This window comes from Gopherus flavomarginatus, chromosome 3 (assembly GCF_025201925.1).
Source record: "Gopherus flavomarginatus isolate rGopFla2 chromosome 3, rGopFla2.mat.asm, whole genome shotgun sequence".
NCBI lineage: Eukaryota > Metazoa > Chordata > Testudines > Testudinidae > Gopherus > Gopherus flavomarginatus.
The window spans coordinates 173,093,745-173,118,623 of NC_066619.1; the positions used below are offsets into that span (position 1 = coordinate 173,093,745).

At 40.0% G+C, this 24,879-nt stretch overlaps 2 protein-coding genes across 2 annotated transcripts in view; one reads left to right on the forward strand and one right to left on the reverse strand.

The window, feature by feature from the left end:
- Window positions 1-6,918: 6,918 nt before the first annotated feature.
- NPNT (nephronectin) overlaps window positions 6,919-24,879 on the reverse strand; it is a 665,225-nt gene continuing 647,264 nt past the window's right edge. Inside the window, exon 15 of the transcript XR_007773242.1 lies at window positions 6,919-6,929. The gene's annotated coding sequence lies outside the window, so the exon portion shown is untranslated. The remainder of the gene's footprint in view (window positions 6,930-24,879) is intronic.
- DKK2 (dickkopf WNT signaling pathway inhibitor 2) overlaps window positions 16,763-24,879 on the forward strand; it is a 72,880-nt gene continuing 64,763 nt past the window's right edge. The window contains exon 1 of the mRNA XM_050944548.1: window positions 16,763-16,854. The gene's annotated coding sequence lies outside the window, so the exon portion shown is untranslated. The remainder of the gene's footprint in view (window positions 16,855-24,879) is intronic.

Sequence of the window (24,879 nt, forward strand, 5' to 3'; positions counted from 1 at the left end):
AGTCACATGGAAGGCATTTTGTGATACTGGAAAATCAGGAGACAGAAATCATTTATCCTAAGTTAATGTTTTGTACCAGCTCGGTCCTGCAAAGTGTGGAGCACTCTGGTCTCAACTGAGCAAAGCACTTAAGTATGAGTTTAGCTTTCAGCATGCTGGCTCTGCCTAGGCATACCCTGTGTCTGTTCAGTTGCCCATTGAGGTACATAGGACACCACACAGGTGCAGCAGTCCGCCAGCATGAAGGTCATTGCGAGATCCAGATGCAAATCTAAAGAAACCAAGCTAAGTTCATGTTCCATGCTTCAGAAATATTGTCCTTATACCCCCAAGTGAGTGTTACCCATGTCTTCAAGCAGGAATTTTCATTTTGAGAGAGCTGAAAGAGATGATTGTACCTCTCCAGCATATTTTTCCCAAATGCCATGCTAGGAATGTATTAATATCTCTTTGATACCACAGAGGAATGTAGAATGTGAAATCTGACAGGATTTCCTGTGCTCATTGGAGGAGAGGGCAAATGGAGAGAGAAGCTGGAGTGATGGAATCTCTGCTCCCTGTGGGAAGTAGGAATGGAATTTACTTCACGCCACACTTTCATGCTGGGACTCCTCACAGTTCTGTCAGTGGCATCACGGCATGATATTAAATCATCTGTTCCTAACCATAAGTTAATGCTCACATCTTTCAAATGACCTTGAGACAACCGGGATTTGAAGATATCATGCTTTTAATAAATAATAAAAATAGAGCAAATATCACATCAGTTTAGGGCTAGTTCTAGGTATGTTCATTTTAACTGTGAGCATAGCTTTCATCTAATCTTGGTTAAAGCCTCATTGTATTATCACATTTTCTTACTGGTAATTTTAAGCTTCTTAAATATTATTCTAGCCAATCATTTCAATTACATCAGTTATATGACACTGCAAAGCCCAAAGATTTCCATTTTTGCCAAAGGATAATTCAAGTTGTGCTTTGTAATCATAACCCTTTATGGCTGGCAAAACAGCAGAAACAGATTTTATGACTGTCTGAGTTGCAGAGGTATTGACTATTGACCTCAATGGGAGCTGAGGTACCCAGTGCCTTTGAAAATCAGGTTGTTATAAAATTTGTATCTCTTATTTTGCTGACTGTGGCAGTACTTGAATGTCAATCGGATGAGTGCCATGGGATGAAAGGTGCTACCCAGGTTTGATTATTATTATTTTGCTTATTATAACTGTCACATAGCTGGACAATTTAGCAATTTACCTTAATTCTTGCCCTTTTCTTCCCAGGACCCTCTTGTGCTCCCATTCCTTCTTTGTCTATCCTTCTCTACTCCCAGGGTAAACTCACATACATATGCACAAATACACACACATACAAACACATATGCATGTTCTCTCTTTCTAGCTAGCTTTATTAACACCTATCATGTACTGACATTTCTATTTATAAGAATCAACCTCTGTGTTATGCCCAGTAGTTTATACTCTCCATTAATTCTAGCTTTTGGTGTTTGTCCTTTGCTCCTTTCTTTAATGTACAAACACTGCAGTAAATTAATACTCTTCCTATTCTTTGTCTTTTGTTTCAGATGCGGCTGTGTTGTATCTAATTTAGTATGTTGGAAGCATGCATTAGTTTTGAGTGAAGTGAAAGCTCCCATTTTCCTTCTTTTCTACTTAAACAAGCAATTCCAGTTTTTAGAATAATTCTAGATCCTTCTGCTTCAGTGGAGTCTGAGATGAAGAAGTATCTATACATACAATAAGAAATAACAAGGGTGCCTTAGTTGCTATGTCATGCTCACTGTCAGTAAATACTTACTTTTTAATGTAGATAAATAATACAGCAGGAGTGATGGCTTTTCAATATATGTAAACATGTAACAGTGTAGGTGGCATCACTCATGACTAGATGCAGGCACATTTGTGTTTGTCAGAGGTCTTCAGCTGGAACCCACCTTAAATACTGAGGAACCCTCTTAATACAGATTTTAATGGACTTCCCAAGAACAATATCACTGTGGCTCCACTTCAGCCAGGCACTTAAATGCATACTTAACTTTAAATAATGGGTCTAAATCTGGGGATTTGTTGCAGTATAGCTCTGAAGAGGAATGGTTTTCCACTTCATTTTAAAACATGAGAAAAACATAGCAGATTCATGAGATCATGTGCAGTATTTGGTTGTAGTGTTTAGATGTGCTTGTAATTATTAGAACTGGGAGCACTGGCTGTTGGGAGTCTGAAAGGACAGGAAAAAGGAAGGAGGCAGGAGGATCCTCAAGTATAGAAGCTACAAGCTTTAGGTAGTCCTGGTCAGAATTTTGCCATCTAAACTGTTTGATAGAAAATTGGGTTTTCGTCTGAATGAAATTTTTCACTAAAAGTGTTTGCTGTCTGTAGAAGATTTTGCTGAAAAAGCAAACACCTGAAAAAGGAAAAGGTTTCCAGCCAAAATCTTTTAGTTTTTAAATGAAATATCTTGGTTTTGAGACAAAATATTTCAGTTTTCAATATGTTACCAAAAAGTTGGTATGTCCTGCATATGTCCCTGTCCTCCACATTTTCTGACCCCCTTCCCCAAATCCCCCAAAGCTGTGGCGGAAGAAGATAGCTGGCATGTTAGAGGGATTGTTTGATGGAGAAGCAACCCACAGTGTAGATGAGAAGAACTTTTTGTTCTCTAGGGAAGGAGGCTTGGGGCTGGGTTGTTGTGGTAAGAAACCCTCAGCACGTTTAGAAGTCACATGATAGAAGGCTGGAACACAGGCAGGTTCTCCTTGACCAAACTGGTCCTTAGGAAGGTTTGATTTAGAGAAAGATCTGAGGTTTGAGCTGGCTACCGTATAATACAAATAGGTTGGCTAGCCTTAGAATTCTTTCCCTTTCTCCTGCCACAATGGGGTGGGGGGCGAGAGGGGAAAGACAAAGGCAGCATTTTCCTTTTAAGTATGAAATTATAAAAGAATCTTCTGAATGAGAAATTTTAAGCTGTTGGTTTTCCCCCACATTAGCGGTACAGGAGACATAACCGTAAGTGACTGCTGGCCAGCTGAATGCTGTTTGTTTTTACAGCACTGGAAGCTCTTTGAAAGCTCTAGGAGTAGGGATGTTTCTGAAGTTTTATTTCATTGTTTAGCTATCTGTCATCCAGAAGTGTAGTGTTTACTTAAACATTACAAGTTCAGTGTTGTAAATTAACAAGCCCTGTTGTAAATTAAAAGTCTTGGCTTTAAATTGTTGGACTATTAATATTATAATTGAAAACAGCTCAACAAATGTTCAGCTTTTGAGAACTAACTTTACAAAAATACCTATGTCTTATAAAAAGAAATGTTACAAAGGAAGTCTCCAAAGTTTGTAAAAAATCATATATATGGTCCCTCTAGCCAAGTATCCTGTCTTCCAATAGTGGCCAGTGCAAGATGCTTCAGAGGGAATGAACAGAACAGAGCAATTTATTGAGTGATCCATCTCTGTTATCCAGGGCCATCTTCTCTAGTGATCAGAGAAATATGCCCCATAAAGGTTTGGGATATCCAGAAAATCAAGGTTTTGATGTCAATCATCCTCTTGAGCTGCTGTAACATTCAGTTCAATCCAAAACTAAACATTTCATTTTGATTTTGAGATTTTAAAAATGTATGTATTTTAAATTTTCCTTTTTCAAAAGATCTGGGGGCCGGCCCGCTGGTGGCTGCAAGGCCAGCGGGGGGCCGGCCCACCATGTGTGGCATATATCTGTAAAGCTGGTATTGTAAAATAATATAAATGCTATGATAATCACTTAGACTCCATATCTTGGATGCAATATTTACTCATTTGTCACAAACATTTCAATTAACAGTTCAGGAAGGCATTTCATGTGTTTTCATATGAGACAGAGTCCTAATTTAATTTGTAACCTGGCTGTCAGAAGGTGATATGAGTCTGATATATTGTTTGTTGCTTTCAATTTACTAAGAATGCATTTGTTGATTCTTTATATACAGAAATATTCATCATAAAATGAAAATTCTCCATATTTAGAAGTTGAAACTTCATCTGGGATGCTACTCCACCTCCCGCTCAGGTGGTGGTGGTGTGGACAGGTGGGGAGTGCATAGGATTAAACTATGGCATCATCCCCTCTCACTCCATATGCAGCCACTGCACCATATCTGGGTGGTGGAAACAGAGGTAGCAATCTGTGCCAAATATCTTTTCCCCCTGGAGTAAGAGGGAAGCAGCGAGTTAACTACGAATCTGAATTAAAATTTGGCCATTGCTGTGCCCCTTACTCAGGCTGGATTGCAATGTGCCAATCCAGCCCTGAGGAAACAGCTTTATTCTGGTGAGTTATTACCCTATGTTTACATTCAGTAGCTTAGCTGGCTTACGTGGTTAGAGAACTGTGCCTCACATCCTTGTAGGTGGAGTTCCCCATTGTGCAGATAAACTGCACAAGTACCATGGATTGCTTAAGTCCTGTTTAAGTGAGGTTATGGGGAGCATGTTTTTTAAATTACAAATTGAGGCATCATTTTTAGGCATCATTTTTAGGGTCATGAAATACACATACAAATGACAAAAATGCACTTTTAAAATGTGTGCTGGTGTCACTATTGCCTGCTTCTGACTCAACAGAGGGGCACATTTCCCTGAGTGGGTATTTTTTTCCAGTAATGTAGCATTTTGAATGAGTTTATCACAAAATATTGAACAAGCGCCATTGATGTTTACTTTGAATAGCAGAGTAACTTTCATAGTCTCAGTGTTTCTCTTCACTCCAAACACGGTTCATCGCACTGAACACTCATTCTACTGAATGTATGGACCAGAACATATGATCATTTAACTTAAACCTGCACAATAAAGCTTTCTTGGGATTTAAGTGGTGCACAGGACTTGTGCTCAACGTGCATGAAAGAAAACCATCTGTCAGAGTAAAGAAAGGAAATTTTACTTTGTAAATATGCACCTCTTCAATTTTAGAAATGTGTTTAAATTCTTCATATGACAAGATGCAATTGCTAGTTGGTCACGAGAGGGCATTTGACTGTCTTGTAGCTAAAGCTGGGGAAGGTCTAGCTAAAGTGAATGCAGCAGAGAAGGCAGATGTAGCTGCATTGTAATCGAGAAATGTTAGAATTACACTGTTTATGATCCTAACTCACTCACTTGGCATACCATACAGTGGAAGGGAGCTTCAGCCCAAACTCATGGGTTAGGTAGAGAGGTATTCTTTGTAATTCGTTCTGAATTCATTTCCTCCAGTTCTTCATTGCACATCAGTTTTTCTTAACATTTCTGAGATCTTTCAAAACAAAACAGATGCCATACCGATCCCCTTCCCTATGAAAGCTGCCAAAACAAGCAGCCCAGATATTATGAAATATCAAGCATTTCTATTTGTAACCACTTAATCTTGTACACATGTTAAAGGAAGTCAGGTTCTTGAACAGTTATTTTAGATTTCAATTTTCCATTGGCAACAGAGCCTAGAGAACTTGTTTGGTTTTAATATATAAACTATTCCAATTCTTTAGTGCTTTAAAACATACAGGTGCATATGTTTGTCTAATGCTACTGTCTTCACCTGATCAAGAAAAAAGCAAGAAATTCTCTGCGTTTAAAGTATTTTCTCCACTTTCGTTGCCAAAAACTTTTGGGATTAAAAAATTTTCCATCTCAATTTAAATATCAGCATGGATTTCTTTTTCCAGTTTTCTGTTGCATTTTCTCATACTATGCCAGAATGCATCAGTCATTTATAAATATCTAACATCCTAATATAACCTCTAACAAGAGCACTCAGATACTATCATGGTTGGTACAGTATAAAAAGGAGAGAATGGAATAGAATCAAAGATTCCAGATTTCCTTGATTCGAAAGTTCTGGGTCAAATGAAGAGGTGATACTTATTTGTTGTTTAATCCAAACTTTTATTGATGTTAATAGGATTTACCCAAGCTTTGGTATTTTAGCTTTTAAAATCACTGTCATAATATATGTTGAGGCCAGTCTTAATTATATTCTAGTTCCTCCAGTTTCATCTAAAATACCGTGCTGGAAAACCTTGCAACTCCATGGCAGCTCCAGCCACAATGGAAATTCTGTGTTGCTAGTGTACTTTTGGATTAGGCAGTGTAGAACCCATGCAGAGGGACTTGATGCCTTGCTGCTGGCCACAGATGTAACATCTCTTCTTAGTTTGTAAAGAGGCATGGAGTGAAATGACTGTAAGTGAAGTTGTCCATGATGGATGAGTGGCCAGTGAGTCATGATATTTTTATATTATCCAAGCACCACCAATAAATAAATAATAACAAGTTTGACAAATACCTAAATAAGTAGGAGCACAAATTTTTCAAATATTGATATATCAAAGAATAATTTTTTTGGAGTACTGGAAAACATCTTAGGCATAGTTTTTATAAAAGAGCTTATAATGTAAGTGCCTCCTCAAGAACACCCCACATCTGCCTAAAAAGGGATTTCTTGCATATTTCTCTGAAGCATCTGGTGCTGGCCACTGTGGGAGACAGGATACTAGACTAGATGGACCTTGGGTCTGATCCAGTCTGGAAATTACTGTGCTTCTATGCTGCATTGCTAGATCAGAACTAACTGTGTTAAATTTACAAAGGCAAATGTATAGATTGTAAACCTTTACTACCTACCTACTTTTAGTTCACAGTTGCTCATCTTGGAGACACAAAGCCTGATCTTGCAGTCCTTGCCTACTTAAAACGTCCACTAACATCTCAATGGGAGTTTTGAGTACCCAAGGAATATCTGTTCAAAACCACAACTCTTTTTATCTGTTTAAAGATTAATATATTAAAGGTTCATATATTTTTAAGAGTGTTATCATAGTGGACCTTTATGATAAATAGCCAGATCCAAGGGTCTCTACTCCATCCTACTCCTCCTTGACTTCTTCTGATGATCTCAATCACACACTCCTTAAAATATTGTCTTTTCTTGGCTTTTGTGACTCCATCCTCTCCTGTCTCTCTTCCTACTCCTGTCATTGCTACCTCTGCATCTCTATCAATCATTCCTTTTCCTCCTCTCTCCTATTTAGATACTGACTCTCTCCTTGAGTCCTTACTTACCTCCTTCCATTTCTTCCTTTACAACCTCTTTCTGGGTGATCTCATCTAACATTTCTACTCCCATGACCCACAAATCTACCTCTCCATTCTTGACCTCCATCCTGCATCCGTTCTCTCCATCCAATCTTTCATGTCAGCTTAACTTTCTGGCATCTCTTCCTGAACGTCTTACTAGAGACTCAAACCTTAAATGCAATGATTGATGACAACATTATGAAACACATTGGTGCAGCCAGCAATGGCTCTGGAGAACTTCAGCATTGACACAGTGTTCCAGAAACAGACTGAAACCAAAAATTGGCAGGGGGAGGGATAGCTCAGTGGTTTGAGCATTTTCCTGCTAAACCCAGGGTTGTGAGCTCAATCCTTGAGGGGGCCTCTTAGGGATCTGGGGCAAAAATTTGTCTGGGGATTGGTCCTGCTTTGAGCAGGGGGTTGGACTAGATGAGGTCCTGAGGTCCCTTCCAACCCTGATATTCTATGATGTTTACCATGCCATTGTTGTAACCACACTCCTCTAAGACAGTGATATGTGGACAACTGATCCATGCCACATAAAACACTTGGACCAATTCCATCTATGGTGGATAATGGGAATTAAATAGCAAGATTTTGTTCCAAACACAGTGGTCCTTGAGCGATGCACCATCACAGGCACTGACACCTCTATAGTGAGAGCGCAGCTGAGAGGGTGTAGTCATGTGGTCTGTATGTCTGAGAGTAGCATACCAAAGGTTGTCTCTTTTTACAGAGAATTGGAGATTGGAGTTGCATTAGGGGCAGATCAAGAAAACATTACAAAGACGCTCTCAAGGCCAGTCACCAGTTTTTCAATGTTGACCTCAACACCTGGGAGTTCTTAGCCTATGACAAGATCTGATGGCGGCAGCTGTGCCATCTTGGACTTAAAGATTTTGAGAACTTGTAGATTCTTGTAATCAAGAAGATATGTGAGGTGTAAAGCTAAAACCAGTGCACAGTAATCTACAATTGTCTTTACTCATGGCACTTGCAGCTGGGGCTGGAAGTCCAAAATTTGTCTTTGGTCTCCTGTTCTTTCCTCTAACATGCTTTTTGCTCCCCCAATCTCTGTCACTTATGAAAACAGAATCTTCTCTCAGGCATGTTAACTAGGATTCACTTTTGATTCCTTCCTCTCTTTTGTTCCATGTATCCAGGCTGTATCTAAATCTTTCCACTTCTTTCTCTGTAACATTTCTATGAGCTATCCTTTTATTTTCTCTATGAGGAGTCAAAATTCTTGTCCAGACACTCATTGTTTCCCATCTTGATTAAGATAACCTCTTCCTCTCTAGCATCCTTCACAAGCACATTCCCCCTCTAATCCAGTTGAAACAGCTGCTAAGGTCATCATCCTTGCTTGTCTCTCTGTCTTCACTGCCCACATTGAATCTTTCCACTCCCAAGTTACACCACATCAAGTTCAAACTCCTTATCTGGACCTCCAAGGTCCTTTGCTTTGCCTCCCTCCCTCCGACTTTTCTGCTCATATCTCTTTCTGTGTCTCCCACACCCCACCTCCTCTATTCCACCAGTGGTGCCAGTCTTATCCATTTGATGGCTTCTCACACAACCTTCTCTGTGCTTTCTTCTGTGCGTCCTCATATACAGGAATTTCCTTCCCTGAACTGATATCTGTAGGGCCATTACCCTCTTCTCCTTTAAATCTCTCCCCAAGACTCACTTCTGCCACAATACCTATAAAAATCAGATGATTAATGAGGGTGAGCTTTAGAGGCAGATTGGGATAAATGATACTTTGTCTGTTTACTATCATTTAAAAAACTGAAAATGAATAAGAAAACTGACTATATACGATTGTATCCCTCTCCCCCATCTTTCATGTGTCATTTGTCTTTTTAAACTTGTAAGCTCCTTGGGGAAGAAACTGTGTTTCTGTATGTGCCTACCGCAAGGGGGTCCCAGTCCTAACTGAGACTTATGGACACCATGGCAATATTAATATCAAATAATCTGACATAGAAGACAAAGATTTTTGTTAGGCCACATCTCAGAAGTGTTTATAAAATTCATTCACTAAGTTAAACGCTTTGAAAAAATTCCTTTGACAAGCCTTCCTTGTTTTGAAAAGGAAAACAGCTGTTTTTAAAGCTGAAACCCTTCAAAACCATATTCTATGGCAAACAATTACATTGAGGGACACGACACCAACCTTCTCCTTAAATCACTTGATAAAGCCAACAAACTGAAATCTGTTCAATCTGGATTAAGCAGACAGACTGCCTTCTACAGAAGAAAATCAAACTTGGGGTATTGAACTAACAAGAATTTTTTAGATTGTTTTCTTTATTTAAAAATACATCTGATATTCAAGTTTGGTGGCTTAAGACCACAATAAAAGTCAGGGTGGGCTTCATCAGAAAGTCACATTTCACAGAACATTTGTTATTGATATGTTGGAAAAGTGTCAGACTTGTGAGGGGATGGGAGAGTACTTGCATGATCTAGTAATAAGAAACAGTTTAGTGTGCTAGATTACTAAAGCATGGCTAATTTTGAAGCCAAAACCCACACATTCTTAACTTTCTTTCCCAGCTTTAGAGCCAGTATCTGCATACACTGCACAAGATTATTCTTTGAAAGCAAACCCAGTGTTTAGCAAATCTGAAATTGAACAAACAGCACGATATATTGTTTTAAGTGGTAACATAGCAGAATTATAGAAGATTAGGGTTGGAAGAGACCTCAGGAGATCATCTAGACCAGGGATCGGCAATCTTTGGCACATGGCCTGTCAGGAAAATCTGCTGGCAGGCCAGGATAGTTTGTTTACCTGCAGCGTCCACAGGTTTGGCTGATTGCACCTCCCACTGGCCATGGTTCGTGGTTCCAGGCCAATGGGGGCTGCGGGAAGCAGCAGCCAGCACATCCTTCGGTCCATGCCCTCTGCCCCCATTGGCCTGGAATGGCAAACCGTGGCCAGTGGGAGCTGCGATCGGCCGAACCTGTGGACGATGCAAGTAAACAAACCATCCCAGCCCGCCAGCGGATTTCCCTGATGGGCCATGTGCCAAAGGTTGCCGATCCCTGATCTAGTCCAAAACAGGATACATGTATTCTTGCTTTAAAAGTTTTGTTACTTGGATGTTTAATTTGTCTTGGGAAGTTCAAGGTCTGTCAAACTGACAGGAGTTATATTAAAGATCCTTTGGAGCTCTGACAATGAGGAATGTACTGTGTTTTCTCCCAGTTTACATTCTTCCCAGAGATCTGCTGTTGAGAGTGAAGTTTTGATAATCTCAAGAGCATCCTGAAAGGACAAGTTAATTTCTATGAACTCCATACAGTTGAACTCAAACTGCTGTACAATATTCCGAGCTATCATTCTTGCCTTCCAGAAACATTCATCTTTTTCCTATATATTAAAAAGAACAGTAGTGCAATACATAAAATTGGGTGGGTGGGAGAGAGTGCTATGCAGAGGTAATTGTAATCTGGATTGAGTAGTTATTCCTATATTCCAGTACAGAATACGGTAATTTACTTCTGTTCTGCTCTGTCTAAACGGGCTGCCGCATTCTGTACCAGATGGAGCTTTTGGCTGGCTTTCGAATTTAGCTATGAATGAATCAGGCTGCAGTAGTTAAGCCTTGAGATGTCAAAGATATGGGTTACCATAGTATATAGTACTTAATAACTGGGAGGCATTAGGAAGGAATAGTAGTTGCATAACACTACTTTGTGACCTTTCTAGAAGGAATGGGAGAAAACACTTTAAGGCAACTCTTTCTAACCCACTGCTGTCAAGTAAGTAACAACTCATGGTCCAGGGCACTGAAGATTGCAGATAGATGTAGCAATATCAGCCTAGATGTCTGATCTCTATGCATTTTCTTGAGTATGTCAACAACCACTAAGATAATGCATCTTCCATATGAGAGCCTGATTGAAATCTGAGTGACTGGAACATAAACGTTTGAGAATACCAGATGTTGTAATTAACTAGCCACCAATTTCTCAGTGATCATCCCCCAAAATGGTACAGTTAAAAACTGAGTAGCAATGTAATTAAGTTATTAAAGTCAAGCATTTTCTATAGCCTATTATATAGGAAGTCAGCCTAGATGATCACGAGTGTCACTCTGGTCTTCGAACTTATGAAAAAAGACAGTCATTACTTCCCTCCCCCCGAGGGTCTTGACTCTTGGCCTTCCCTCAAGGAGACACTTTTGATCTCCTTTAATAATGAATGCAGACAGTATCCAATGGCTTTAACTACAAGAAGCTGAGCTCTACCTCTTCAATACCTGCATAGAAATTTCCCTGTGCATATAGAATCATTGGGCAACTGTGAAACTGCACAAAAGTTAGCCAAGGAGGAGGGTGCATTTGTTCTTTTCTGTGGTGGTGTTGCCTCCGTTGCTCCAGTGAGATTTTTTCCAAATCTCACCAGTCTCCTCTTTTTTTTCTTCTTCTTCAATTTTTACACTCAGCTCTGGAATCTTGTGATAAATGGTACCAGGGCCACCCAGAGGATTCAGGGGGCCGGGGGCCTTCGGCGGCTGAAGACCCAGCACTTCGGCGGCGGGTTCTGGGGTGGAAGAACCCCCTGCCACCGAATTGACGATGACAACCCGGAGTGGAAGAAGCTCCAGGGTCCTGGGCCCCGTGAGAGTTTTCCAGGGCTCCCAGAGCGAGTGAAGAACCCTGCTCCAGGTGCCCTGAAAAACTCTCGTGGGGTCCTGGGGCAAATTGCTCCTCTTGCCCCCTCCTCTAGGCGGCCCTGGATGGTACACCACTCACAAGAGTTTACTGGTGAGATGCAATAGCAGAAGAAAATAAACCTCTCTTTGTCTTCACTACAGCCACAAATAGCTTCACAAAAAACTCCATGTCGTGAAGTCAATCAAATCTTCAGCAGTCCACCACCATGAAAACTCTCCTTTCCTTTCCTCTCAACAGTTGATAGTCATCTGTAAATTAGTGGGGATGTTGAGAAAGAAAGGAGTATCTAGGGGAAAGGGCATATACAATTTGATGAATAGCTTCTGTAAAAAGAAGACAAATACTGGTAAGCAAATTTTAGAGCAGTAAACATCCTTTTTATTTCCTTTAGGGCCAATGTAGAAAAACTTAAGTCTCTTTCAGGTAATGCAATACAGTTAAAATGGAACAATTCACATCTGTGATAGTTAAGGATGATACATCTGTACAAGACTCTGACAGGCTGGACTGGGCCCTGAGAGAGCCCAGAAGGGGCTGAGACAGTTCAAATCAGGGTACCGTGCTAGGCCCCGCTGGACTGATTGAGGAACGAGCCCAAAGATAGGGCTATAGATCAAGAGACATTATTGCGATAGGCCCAGCTGTACTTGTACCCAGAAGGGGTTTGCTTTGTTTTTATTTCATATACAGACTGTGTGTGACTTGGCCACAGGAGTGAGCCAGCAAAGACCCTCCGCAAACAGGTGGAGAGTGTGTGTAGGCACATGCACTCGGCCAGGGGGCACTCGCAAGATGTGAGTGCAATCCCATTACAAAGATTTGGTGTAATTTACACAGGATTGCAAAATTACCATCAAACATCATTTGTCTAATAGAAAACACTCAATCTTTTCTTTTTTGCAATAGTTCAGTATCAGTGACCATTTATCCTCAATCTGCAAGAAATTCTTTGAGTTAATGGCAGAAGAAGCATTAAAGACCATTCTAATGGTATATCACCAACAATTTATTTACGTATAGTTAGGGGTGAAAGTAATATAAAATTCTTACCGGTATGGGGGCCCAGAACAGGACCTTGGAAGGGGCGGGGCCTTGGGTGGAAGGGGTGGGACAGGGGGGTCAGCCTACCCCAGCCAGCCTATTCACGCTGTCTGGTCCATGCTGCTCGGGGATCCAGCGGTGATTTAAAAGGGCTTGGGGCTCCTGCCACAGTAGCGGTGGCCTGGAGCCCCAGGCTCTTTTAAATCGCCAGCACCGAGGCAGCTGCCCCTTCCCTCTCCTTGACTGGGGCAGCGATGTTACCGGTACACCATACTGGCCCACTTTCATCTCTGCCCATAGTCTATAAAACATTGGGTGGATTCTATGGTTCAGGGTGTGTGTGTGTGTGTATATGTATGTATATGTAAAAAATGAAGGTACTAAATGCTCTTCATATATTGGCAGACCGGACTCAGTTTGAATAGTGAGCTGCATCCCTATCAACATTTAAAAAAAACAGCCAACCAACCCTCGGTAATATTTAGCATCTAAAAGGGATCAGATCTGGCTTGTGAAAATGTTCATGGTTTTGTCTGGGTTTTTTAATTGTAAAGCCTAATAGATAATTAAATAATAGATTCAAAACTTCTATTATAAAAGAAACAACCCCCCCAAATTCTTATTTTTCTTTTTTTCCTGTCCTGTTTTTATCTTGTACATCTTGATGCATATTCTTTCTTCAAAACCCTTAATTTCTTGCTCCCCAGATTTCCTCTCTCCATTCTTGGGGCTTCAGAATTGTTTAGGTAGTAACAAAGCTCTAACTCCTTGCTGATACTTAACAGAAATTTCTGTTCTGATTCAGAATCAACCAGGGTTGAAATGAATTGGGTGATTTGAGTGATTTGAGTGCCTACCCTGTTGGGATACAAGTTACATTTTCTGGGCTTTGAACTAAAGTTCCAAAACTTCAGGGAAGCCAAAGAAGATCTAGCAGGAGCTGAAAGAATAAAAAACATGAACTGGAAATAGTCTTAAAAACCCAAGAATTTCAATGTTTTCATTAATACATTATGTTTTGCTTTAAAAAAAAACAGAAAATCAAAGTCAAAGATCAAAGTTTCCATAGCCATCTAAACAAAAGTTAACATTTCTTCTAGATGAAACATGTAAATATAGTTGCAGTTTCTCCTAGTACTAAAAAAAAACAAGGGTCAAATGGTGGAAATAAAGGGAAAAACATGTAAATCTGTTTGTTCTGCATTTCTTGGCAGCTGTAATATTTCAGTATTCTGGTACTTGTTATGCAGAAACATGGAGCTGCCCATGGTGGATATTAGTGAAAAATGCAAGGGGCCAAATGCACCCTGTTATAATTCCACTGATTTTAGTGGAATTCTCCAGGGATGAATTTGGAAGGGTTCTTCCATTGAGTGACCCTAGGAGAGAAGGAAACTGAGCAGTGGATGTGGGAGGGTGTGAAGGAGAGAAGGGACTGGATAAACAAATCAGATGTGATATAGCAATTGCACCCTCCCCCACCTCCTAGACTAGCTGGGCATTAGCTGACTCTGTTTGAAAAACAAGCTCTTCTCCTTACTGACCTCCCACCCACAATCATGGGGTGATACAGACAGAAGAAAGTAGCTGTGGTAAGTGGGAATATAGCATGAATAGCTCATTGTGTTGGTATCCTGTATTTGCACCCTCTGCCTAGAAGATAAAAACAAAAACAATCTAAAGTAAGATCAAAGTCAGAATTTTTGGACCTCTTGTACTTGCTTCATCTGGAGACTGCATGTAAATCTCTTAAAATATATAGTTTGACACTCCTGTCTGGTGCCCTCTTGTAACTGCCCATCTAGCTGACTTTCAAGCAAGGATGAAGAAAGTTTTTGTGTTGAATGAGAACCAGCTTGAACCTTCTCTACAATCTTGAACCAAGCCCAAACTGAGCCATTGTTTGTACTTTCATTTTTCTTGGTTTCATTATGTGCAATTATTATGTTTCCTTTCCCTCATTCACATCAAACAAGTTCCTCCACAGTGACCTGATCTACACCTAAATGGGTCTCACAAGGCAGTCTAACAAGAAATTATAAATAACAAGTAGTTTTAGCAAATGTGGTATAGAGATTAAATATCTGCATGGGATGGATGGATTAAACCTATTTTATCTATTCAACGTGCTCATGATTGTAGTATCTACTCACCAAGGAATTTTGGCACTTTGCTTTTGATTTCATGAAAATATACTTAATGTGACAACATGTTTAGCACATTCTAGATGGTTAATCTCACTACAATATCAATTTAGTCCAATCCTTAAAGAAAAATAGGAAACAGAATTGAGCATGATCATACAGAAAGATGAGAGAACTCTGTGGCAAAAAAGAGACAGTGCTAGATCTCTATACCTGAGATGTTTCCAGATTAAACACTGTAGATATAATGTACTACATCCAGAAACCCCTGCAATATATTTCAAAGCCTTTTCAGAGTTTTGAATGCTGGGCTTTTAACCCAGTATTTTTCATTCATTTTATATTTCCTAGTTTCAGCTTGGAGAGGATGTGGAAAAGCCCAAAATCCTAAGGATGACATTATCTATCTAACCCCTCCTCCCAAGAAATCCCTCCTTAAGTCCTAAGAACTTAGGGTGACCAACCAGGGTGTGAAAAATCGGGACAGAGGGTGGGGGGTAATGGGAGCCTATATAAGAAAAAGCCCAAAATATCAGGACTGTCCCTATAAAATTGGGACATCTGGTCACCCTATAAGAAATTAAAATAGAACTTAAATGGTGCATAGATAGGCCTTGTGTTGGCTTTCTGCACAGCAGCAAGTTTATCCCTGTGAGAATGGCTGTCCTTACAGTGTTGTTGGCCTTATGAGTGCAAGAAATAGTGGAAACATCATAGGAGAACCTATTCTCATAGCCTTGTTTTGGAGAACTCAGGACAGTCTGGTTAGGTGTAATTATGCATTTACACATTTTTCAGAACCTTTTTGAGATGACAGCACAACTTTTAAGCCAATTATTCGGATGTGCCCTGGACAGTCCTACTTTCCTATTTGCTCGGAAATGTTAATCCTGCCTGAACTCCTCTCCCTCCCCTCCTCCAAGTTCTGGCTCCTGGATTTGTTCTTGAAACTGACTTAACATCTACTGCATTCAGTAATTCTGTGAAAAATATTGGACTATTTATTTTCACTGTTAATTTTTTTCTATTTTCACATTTTGCATTTGAATCCCAAAATTGCCCCATCTAGTTTTAGGCAGAAAACATAATGACCATATGAATTTACTTCATGTAAAAATGTTCAGATGTGAGTCCACATATATCAGAAAAAAGTGTGAAAATAACAGTTTTCTTAGTATGTATTATAGCTAGTTTCCTTCTAACCCGTTTTCCACCCCTCATAACTTTCTGAAGCTTTCATCCTTGACGTTTGAGTTTTATTTAAGGTTATTTTTCTTGGGGGAAGTTTGAGAGAAAATGATTTAGCTGCTTGAGTATAAGGGAAGTTGGGGTATACAGACTTTCCCAACTATAAATAATTATTCAAACTTTTTTTAGCAACTCTGCAGCTCTTGCAGCTGGGAATAGACAGTCAAATTTTGGTAAGGAAACAGCCTTTAGTAAGGCTTTGAGTGTTACAGCAAAATTAAGCTTTAGTTTGACTGTGTTATGATCTTTGAAAACTACATGTGGCACATATACAGCATATTTTGCTGATAAAGTGCTGCTCAGGCATTCTCTGTGCTCAGAAAAGCATGTGTTCAGCCATAGTCCTGCAGGGGGTATCTGTAAGGTCAGGGGAGGAGCAGAACATGCCACAGAACCACTGCATCTTCGTTTCTGTTCCTGGTTCTAGTCTGTTGCCTCTTTCTTCTCTCTCCAGTAGAGGTAGATGAAAGAATCCACTCTATGGTGATTCCAAGAGACCAAGGTTGAATTTCTGACCCCACTGAAGTCAATAGGAGTTTTGCCATTTGCTCTGTAGAGCCAGGATTTCATTCCAAGTATTTGGGCTGGATCCATCAACATCCTCCAGCTGCCACCAGGTGAGCAATGCCAAGCAGCTGTAAACACGTTTGACTGATCAATTAAGCCAGATTTAAAGATACATAGATTTCTTTTCCAGACCAGAAAGCACGACTGTGATTAGCTGACCTCCATATGGCTACTTTCCATCACTGGTGCAATGTAAAGCAAAAAAGCTAGTCCTTTAATAGTGAGAAATACATTTTATGCATCAAATTAATCCTTGATGTAGCTCCATGGACTTCAGCGCTGTTGTACTTATTCAACATGTAGCAATATTGTCTGGTCTTTAAATTTAATTACCATAGCATAGTTTTCTTTGCCATATAGTACAGTAACTTACAGGGAATAGAAACTTTTTTCTCTGACAGGTTATGTCACTAAATAAAAGTGACTAAATCTTTCTATACCATTTTATCTGCTGCTTTCCTCTCTGGTACCTAATGATTACTGTTGGAGTAAGTAAGACCATTTCAGTTTTTCATCCCCATCAATGGAAAAGAACTAGCTAGTTCTGTACCAAAATTTTTCCTTTTGGTTCCTCTTTCTCTCTGATAGGATCTGAGATAAACAGAGTAGTGGAAAGGGTAATCAATACAATTTGGATTCCACTTTTAATTCAATGAATGGGTGAAGGTATATTTAAGAATGTTTTGGGATAATTTTATTTAAATTCATTAGAAACCCAATTTTAGTTTCTGAAAGCGATATTTGTCAATACTGATTATTTATTTTGTGTGTGGGATGGGGTATAGTTAGAAACATTTCCTTGTGATTAGTCATAGATTCATGTTTAGTGACCAGGAATGATAATACTCCATGACTGGCTTAATTGTCCTGATCTTCCTTTCATGTAAATAATAAACTTCTACTGACCAAGTTCATCTTAGGCTGATCAAAATGCCAAATCTTAAATAGTTTCCATGTGTGAGTAATGCTTGTCCTGGAAAAGATCAATGATAGCCACAGGGTGGACATTAACACACCCTGTTTCTGGCATATTCCTGGCCAACAATTTTTGCCCCAGGGAAGTTCTGATTCCCAACCCTGAAAGGTTAACAACTATTAACAAATGAGCTATGTAAATCCTGAATTGTAATTGGCCAAGCCAATCATGCTACCATGCAGTTAGTTAATACTACACTGTTCTGTACTGTTTTTAATCAAGGAGGTGAATGCATGTAATGAGCAACAAGAATAAAATTCAATACACACCTGTTTGAATAAGTCAACATGGACTTTTAACCCATTTTATAAATTACTGCATCCTTTCCCTCCCTTCCTATATGGAATGAGGTGCTAGAAATTAGACAAAACTATCAGAACATAACATCTCCTGGTCCCTTTCTGGGATAAACATTCTGTAGCTAGGGAACTATTGTGGCACGGGGGGAATGGAACTAGGATCTCCCACAACCCATGTGTGTGCTCTTACTACAGGGCTAAAAGTTAAAAGGCAGGATTCACCACCTCCTTCTTCTGTTGCCTTTTGAATAGGCTGTGATCTAGTAGGCATGCGCTAAGCACACCTATTCGATTGGGCCCCAGAGGCAAGATAGGTATTACCCCCACCTCCCTTCACCTAGTTTGAGGATTCCTCTGGCATAGGGTTGGTCTGGAGTCTCCAGGAATATGTCCAATCAAAACTGACAGCTCTACTCTGAAGGGCAATCCTGTAATAGGTCTCCAGACTCCTATTATGTCCAAGCAGAAACTTAGGCGCTTAAAGGACATTTACAGCAACACTTAAGCTGCAGAGTAATGCTAGATGCCTATAGGATTAGGTAACAACCAAGCACGGATTTTGTGAATTGTAGTGGTGCCTAAATCTGGGATTTAGGTGCCTGTGTCCCTTCTGTGGATCTGAGCCCCAGTTCTGTAAGCACTGAGGGCCCAATTCAAAGCCTACTGAAGATGGTGGGAAACTTTCCATTGACTTCAGTGGACTTTGGATCAGACCCTTCATGCTCGTGTGTCATGAGAATTTCCATTGGCGTTAATATAGAAAGTGAAAGTGCACAGCTATGTTCAAGTGTGAAATGCTGTGAGGCAGCAAAGGTACTATGCAGCAGGGGCATTTGGATGTCAGTTTATTTTCCTTCCTTTTAGTTATTGAAGTGTTACCTCTCCCTTAACACTCTTCAGTGAGCCCAAACAAAACTGGGAACTGCTTTATGACCTTGATTGTGTTTTTCAATAAGAAATTAAACTGCTGAGTTGGCCCTAGTGGGAGCGCTAAGGGAGGCACTGGCTATATCTGGGCTGCGAGAGCTGTTGCATGGAGTGGTGGAAATTCAATGCAGCTGGAAAACCTAAAAAAAAAAAAGCACAAACAATACACCTTTATTTTATATAATGTCTTTCATATAATCTGTATCCCACAATGCTTTACACAGAATTAAAAGCAGATTAGAACAGGTAATTTTGTTTAAGGGGAATAAAAACATAGGACCGGAAACTGAACTCAAGCTAGTATAAATCAGGAATAGCTTAACTGAAGTCAATTGAGTTATGGTGTAACTAGTGTAAAATCTGTGAGATTAGAATCTGTCCTGTAATATTTTTCACATATAGGTTGTCACCTTAGCCAGTTAAAGGCTCTTTGAGATCCTTTCACTCAAAGTTTGTAACTCCCTTGAAAAAGGGCTATTTCCCACTTTTGAACTAATATATATAATCAGAAAAGACTACATCAGCTGTCAAAATATGGACCAAATTTTAATACCTGTAACTAAGCAAAAAGTGTGTTTAAAAATTTCTTTTCCTTTTTGTCATTGAGTAAAATGATTTCCAGAATTTTTTTTAATTTTCCTTCCTTCTTTCCAGTTTTTCTTCTGCCAGTCTAACTTTTTCAGAACATTCTGAAACTTTTTAAGAGATGAGAGTAACAAAAGGAAAAATGAAGAGGAAAGACATGAAAAAGTGGACAAACAAATTGGCCATAATGAACGCATTCTGTGGCACAAAGAGGGAGAAGGAGGGGGAAAGTCAAAATTATGAAAAACTACCATTTTAAAATACATAATGTTGAAAATTAATTTATTTGAAGTTTTGGTAGGAGGGAGAGTAGTAAAAAAAAAATCATAAAACTGGAAAATTTTCCCAAAAGTATCTAGTTTAAAAAAAAGTCCATTTGATGGTTGGATGAAAAATACATGACCAGCTGTAATTAAAGCAAACACCCTGATATATTTCTAGAACAAGTCTAAAAAAGTATTTATGTGCAACAGTATGGTTAAAAGCATTCATACAACTAAAATGGTTTCCTAGTACCCAGAGAACAAAAGAGAGGCTCAGTTAAAGTTGCAAACATTAAGGTCCAGAGACAAACTTGAGGGATAAATCCATCAAGGAGATATCTGCATACATTTTTAGAAATAAGAGAGCTTTAGTTAATCACATTTCAACTTCTGAAGCTGTCCTCTTCCTGAAGGGGAAAATGGAAGCTTACTTTTCCCTCTCTAATCGTGTGTGTGTGTGTTTGTTTGTTTTTAAGGTTCACTGGCTGAATCAAAAAGCAAAACTTGTTTCTGTTTCAGATCAGCCCAAAGCAAAGTGTTTTTGCTTTCTCGGTGAAACAAGAACCTTCACTGGGTGGGAGAGAAAGTGAGAATGACTCCATATCCTGATTGTTAGGGAACTCCAAATTTTCTGTGGAAAATAGAAACAGAAAAAAATTATTTAATTGAAAACCCAATTTACTGTCAAAAATAGCTTTGGAAAATTTTTGACCAGCCCTATTGTTAGCCCTTAGCCTAGCTAGCATCTTGCGGGGATTCACTACTGTATTTGAGTTTTCAGCTGTTTCTTTGTAGAGAGCAATATTCTTAGTATTATAGGCTGAGCCGGTAGTGCCACCTATACAGTACTTCATATTCTCCCAACACTTCCCATTATAAAACACTATTTCAATTGCTTATAACTTTGCCAGACTATTCCCATTTGGGCAGAAATTTTCCATGACAGGTGTTTGCTGCATGCTGATTTAGTTTTTTGTCGGGGAGGGGTAGGAGTGTAAGATAAATCAGTTCAACTGTTATTTAAAAAATACATTGTTTCCCCCATGTTTTTAAAACATAAAGTACAACTGTTTCATTGAGAAGCTTTAGCAGGGGTATGTGGGAAGGGGCAGGTCAGAAGTGTTCCTTTTGCTGTCCCTGTAAAAATTTCCTCAAATCTGGCAAAGGTATGAGCTTTTGAAAAATTGTTTTGCACATGCTCAGTAGAGACAATCTTAATCTGGCTTCTAAATTATCTGAAGATTCCATTCCCATTGAGCGTGCACCATCCTCTCGCAGTTCCTGGTGCTGACTGGACTGTGCATGTGCCATCCCCAAAGAGTGAGTGAGCATGCTCTATCTTCTGCATGCGGGGGCTGAACAGAGCTTTCCCTGCAGTTGCTCCTCCTGTCTGCTGTGGCAACAGACTCTGGAATTGAGCAATGAGACTGCAGCCTCCCCACCCCCTCTGCTGCACTTCTGCAGCAACTGAATGCAGTGGGGGAAGGAAAGAAGTGGGGAGAAGAGGGCAATGCAGGAGCCAGAGGATGAGGGAGACAGCAGGTGAGGGGGCAGCAGTGGTCAGGGGGAGGGCAGGAGACTGTATGTGTGATAGATGGAAGCAGAGGCGGCGGGAGATGGTAAATAGGTGCATATGGCAAGTGAAGCAGGAGCTGGTGGGGTTGAATAGGAGCAGAGGGGAGGGAGAAAGGACCCAGGACAGAGAGGTGGATAGAAGCAGAGAGAGGGGGACAGGAGCTATGGGAAGGGATGGGAGTGTAATAGGAGCAGAAGCTGCACCCTGAACAAGTGGAGTACCCCTTAGCCCTCCTGCACTTAGAGAGAAACCCAGAACTTGCATCTTCAGTCCTCATGGAGAAAATGAATTGTCAAGGAGAGACAGTGCAGACCTTTTCTCCAAATCCTGTGAGATGCTGCAAGGCAATCCTCACTCCAAAGACACTCATGTAAGAAACATACCATAAAATAGGTCCTAGCCTTTTGGACTGCTGGATTCTCAGTTGGTTTCCCCCGTCCTCTGAACAATGCTTATCCTAAGTCACATTTATTTCTGATTCATCCCGCCACCTAACTCAGTAGAATGGTAATAGGATATATTTGGCTATCTATTATACCACCTTTGGAACCCCACATTTTTCTCTTTTCTTTGACCCTATACCCAGGGGCATAGAAGCTAATGAGAATCTTGTCATTTGGTTCATGTTCAGACTACATACATGATATATGCATTTTTTAATTTAAAGATAAATCGTTATATTTAGAGTGCAATCCAGCTAGGTGCTCAGGGCCTCCTCTGAGATGTTTAGCATCCTCAATTGCCGCTGATTTCAGTGAAAGCTGTGGTTACTTGGAACAGGTAATTAGATTGTAGGTTTTATTTTCATGGACTCTCTCTCTGTATTTGTCTTTCTCTCTCAGCCACTGTTTTATAATCCCATAAGAGGCAATATTCCAAACAAACGTGTTCATCATTGGTTTGTCTATTTCTGATTTTAATTAAAATAAATAGAATATGTATTTTTTGAAACATAAATACTAGTGAGTGCTAATATGGGGTTTGATCCTGCAACCCTTGCTAGGCAAAAATCAAGTTGAAGTCAGTGGAAATGTTTCCTAATTGAGGACAACAGAACCAGATCCACAGTCCCAATAAATTAATTCCCTTATGGCCCTATTCTCTTACATCTGAAGTTAATAGGCAAACTCACATGTACTTCAATGGGAGAAGGTTCGGACTCTTATTGAGTGCTTACAGTGTGTTCCTAGTTATACAAAGCATAGAGGAAGACACTGTCTGTCCCACAAGGTACTTATGAAATAATTAAACTGTCAATAAAGGATCACATTTTCCATCTCACATGGCTCTCTAATATAATCATTCACAGCTTTCTGATCAATAAGCCACAAATCTGGTAGACGTTATGCCATCAATTTAAGTAAGGTGTCGGGGGAGAAGGTTTGTTTACTTAAGTAGAGTTCTAAACTGATCTTATATACCATGGGGGAGTGATAACTGAGATGGGAAGCAGATCCCGCAAAACCTCGCCACTTTATCCTTCTGCTCCTTTTTCACAAGGCAGTGAACTCTGAGGCTAAGGGAAGGCTGCTTTGTGAAATCCACTGTGAAGACTGGAAAGGTGTGACTTCCATGGTAGTTGTTCTCTGTAGTATCTCAGCTCCTGGCACACCCATTTGAGAACTCTTCTGACTGCAGGAAAGAAATGCAGGACATCTCTCATTGCAGTGATAAACCAGTGAGCTGTGTGTCTGTCCATCTCAGTGCGATTTATGTTTGAATGGAGGGCTAGTGTGCCTGTGTGTGTGCCTCCAGGGGTATCAGAGCTGATCGGGTGTTTCTATCTGGCAGTGTTGTAGGGATCTTTCTTTGTGGAATCTGTTCAGATCTCATTTCACTAGTTTTCTGTGAAATTCAAGTTTCTTTCAAATGCTTTAAAATTTTTATTACAGAGAAGGATCTTTTCAACATATTAAATTGCCACCCAGTTTCCAATCAGACTCACGGTGTTATAAATGAAAAAGAGGCTCATTCATATACAAACTGAATGAATCCCCTGATGAGACATAGCCTTTTGCTTTTGCCCTGGTAGATGATTGCCCTTGCTTTCTCTCACAGGTTTCCGATGAACTAGATCACATTAGGGAAAGGTGTGTGAACAAAACAGAGGTGAGGGAAAAATTCTTTTCTCCTTCCTACGGAAATTTCAAAGCACTTCCCTCCTTCCCTGCTAGGAACTTTCCTATAGAAATGCCTTCCATGATTATACACGGATGCAAATGCAAAAATCACCCTTTATTTCCTAACCTTATCCATGGCTCCACAAAGGGGCAAAAGACAAATGCTGTTAGCAAGAAAAACTCTGTCAGATTGTTAATGAAGTTTCAGTTCACCTTCATTCCCTCCCCACTCAAAGGCTAAGATAGGGAAAATGTGAAACTTATAAACCTTTGCACTGACCATAATAAAGTCCATTTAATCTTTAAAGTGCAAAACAAGGACTTATCTGAACCTGGAATCAGACTCTAAACTACACAACACAATTTATTTTAGGACCCTGTGGATTTAAGATCCAAGCTCTATAGTTGATCTGCCGCTTCTGAGAAATGAAACTAATTTTAAATCCATCCATACTAAAAATGAGTACTGGAGCTGATAACCTCTTTGGATAAGAAAAAAGATTTAAAAAAATTCCTCCATGTAAAATTGGGTTTAAAAAAATATCAAAGGCTTGAGTTGAAGTTTTTATAGGTTCACTTTGTCATTACCAGGAGCTCCTTCTAGACTACCACAAAGCCTAAAATTGGGACACGTTGGCAGAAACAGCCCTCTGTGTTCTTTTAAAAGCCTGCACAAGGCATTGTTTCACATGAGGTCATTGTTGGAGACACAGCTCCTTATCTCCTTCAAAAGGATCTAACCACAGCTTCCCAGCCAGGCAAGAGAGTTCACAGAATCACAAGAATAAAGGATGTTGGTTCAGGGGGCTTTCCCCTCTCTGCCCTCCCTCCTCCTTGCATGCCTTAGTGATTTCCTCTCACACAACTGCTGATTTAACAGAGAGAAGGGAAATGAAATTTCATTTATTCCTCCCCCCTACCCATGTAAAGGGCTATAATAAGTGGAAATGATTGATTCTATTTCAGATTAATAGCCCTGTGGAAGGAAAAGAACCTGTGAAAACCCAGTTACTGAACTCCCCTCACCTCCCAAAATGTTACTGCTTACACTTAAGTGTGTAAATAAGCAACTTACAAGAAAAACTGTTCTCTCCCCTCCTGCCACTCACTATACATACACACACTCACTAAGGAATCAAGGGTTTGTAACTACTCCACAGCAGTACAGAAGGTGAACATTTTGCAGTGAGTCCCTTTCGGTTAATGGGAAAAAGGTAAAAGCTGGATCTAGACAGATCCTGCCAGATTCTGCTGATTTTTGCACCCAAGTCCCCAGTTCCATTGCCTGTCTCTGGTTGTTTGCAGTGCTGCGATGCAGAAATGTGCCAT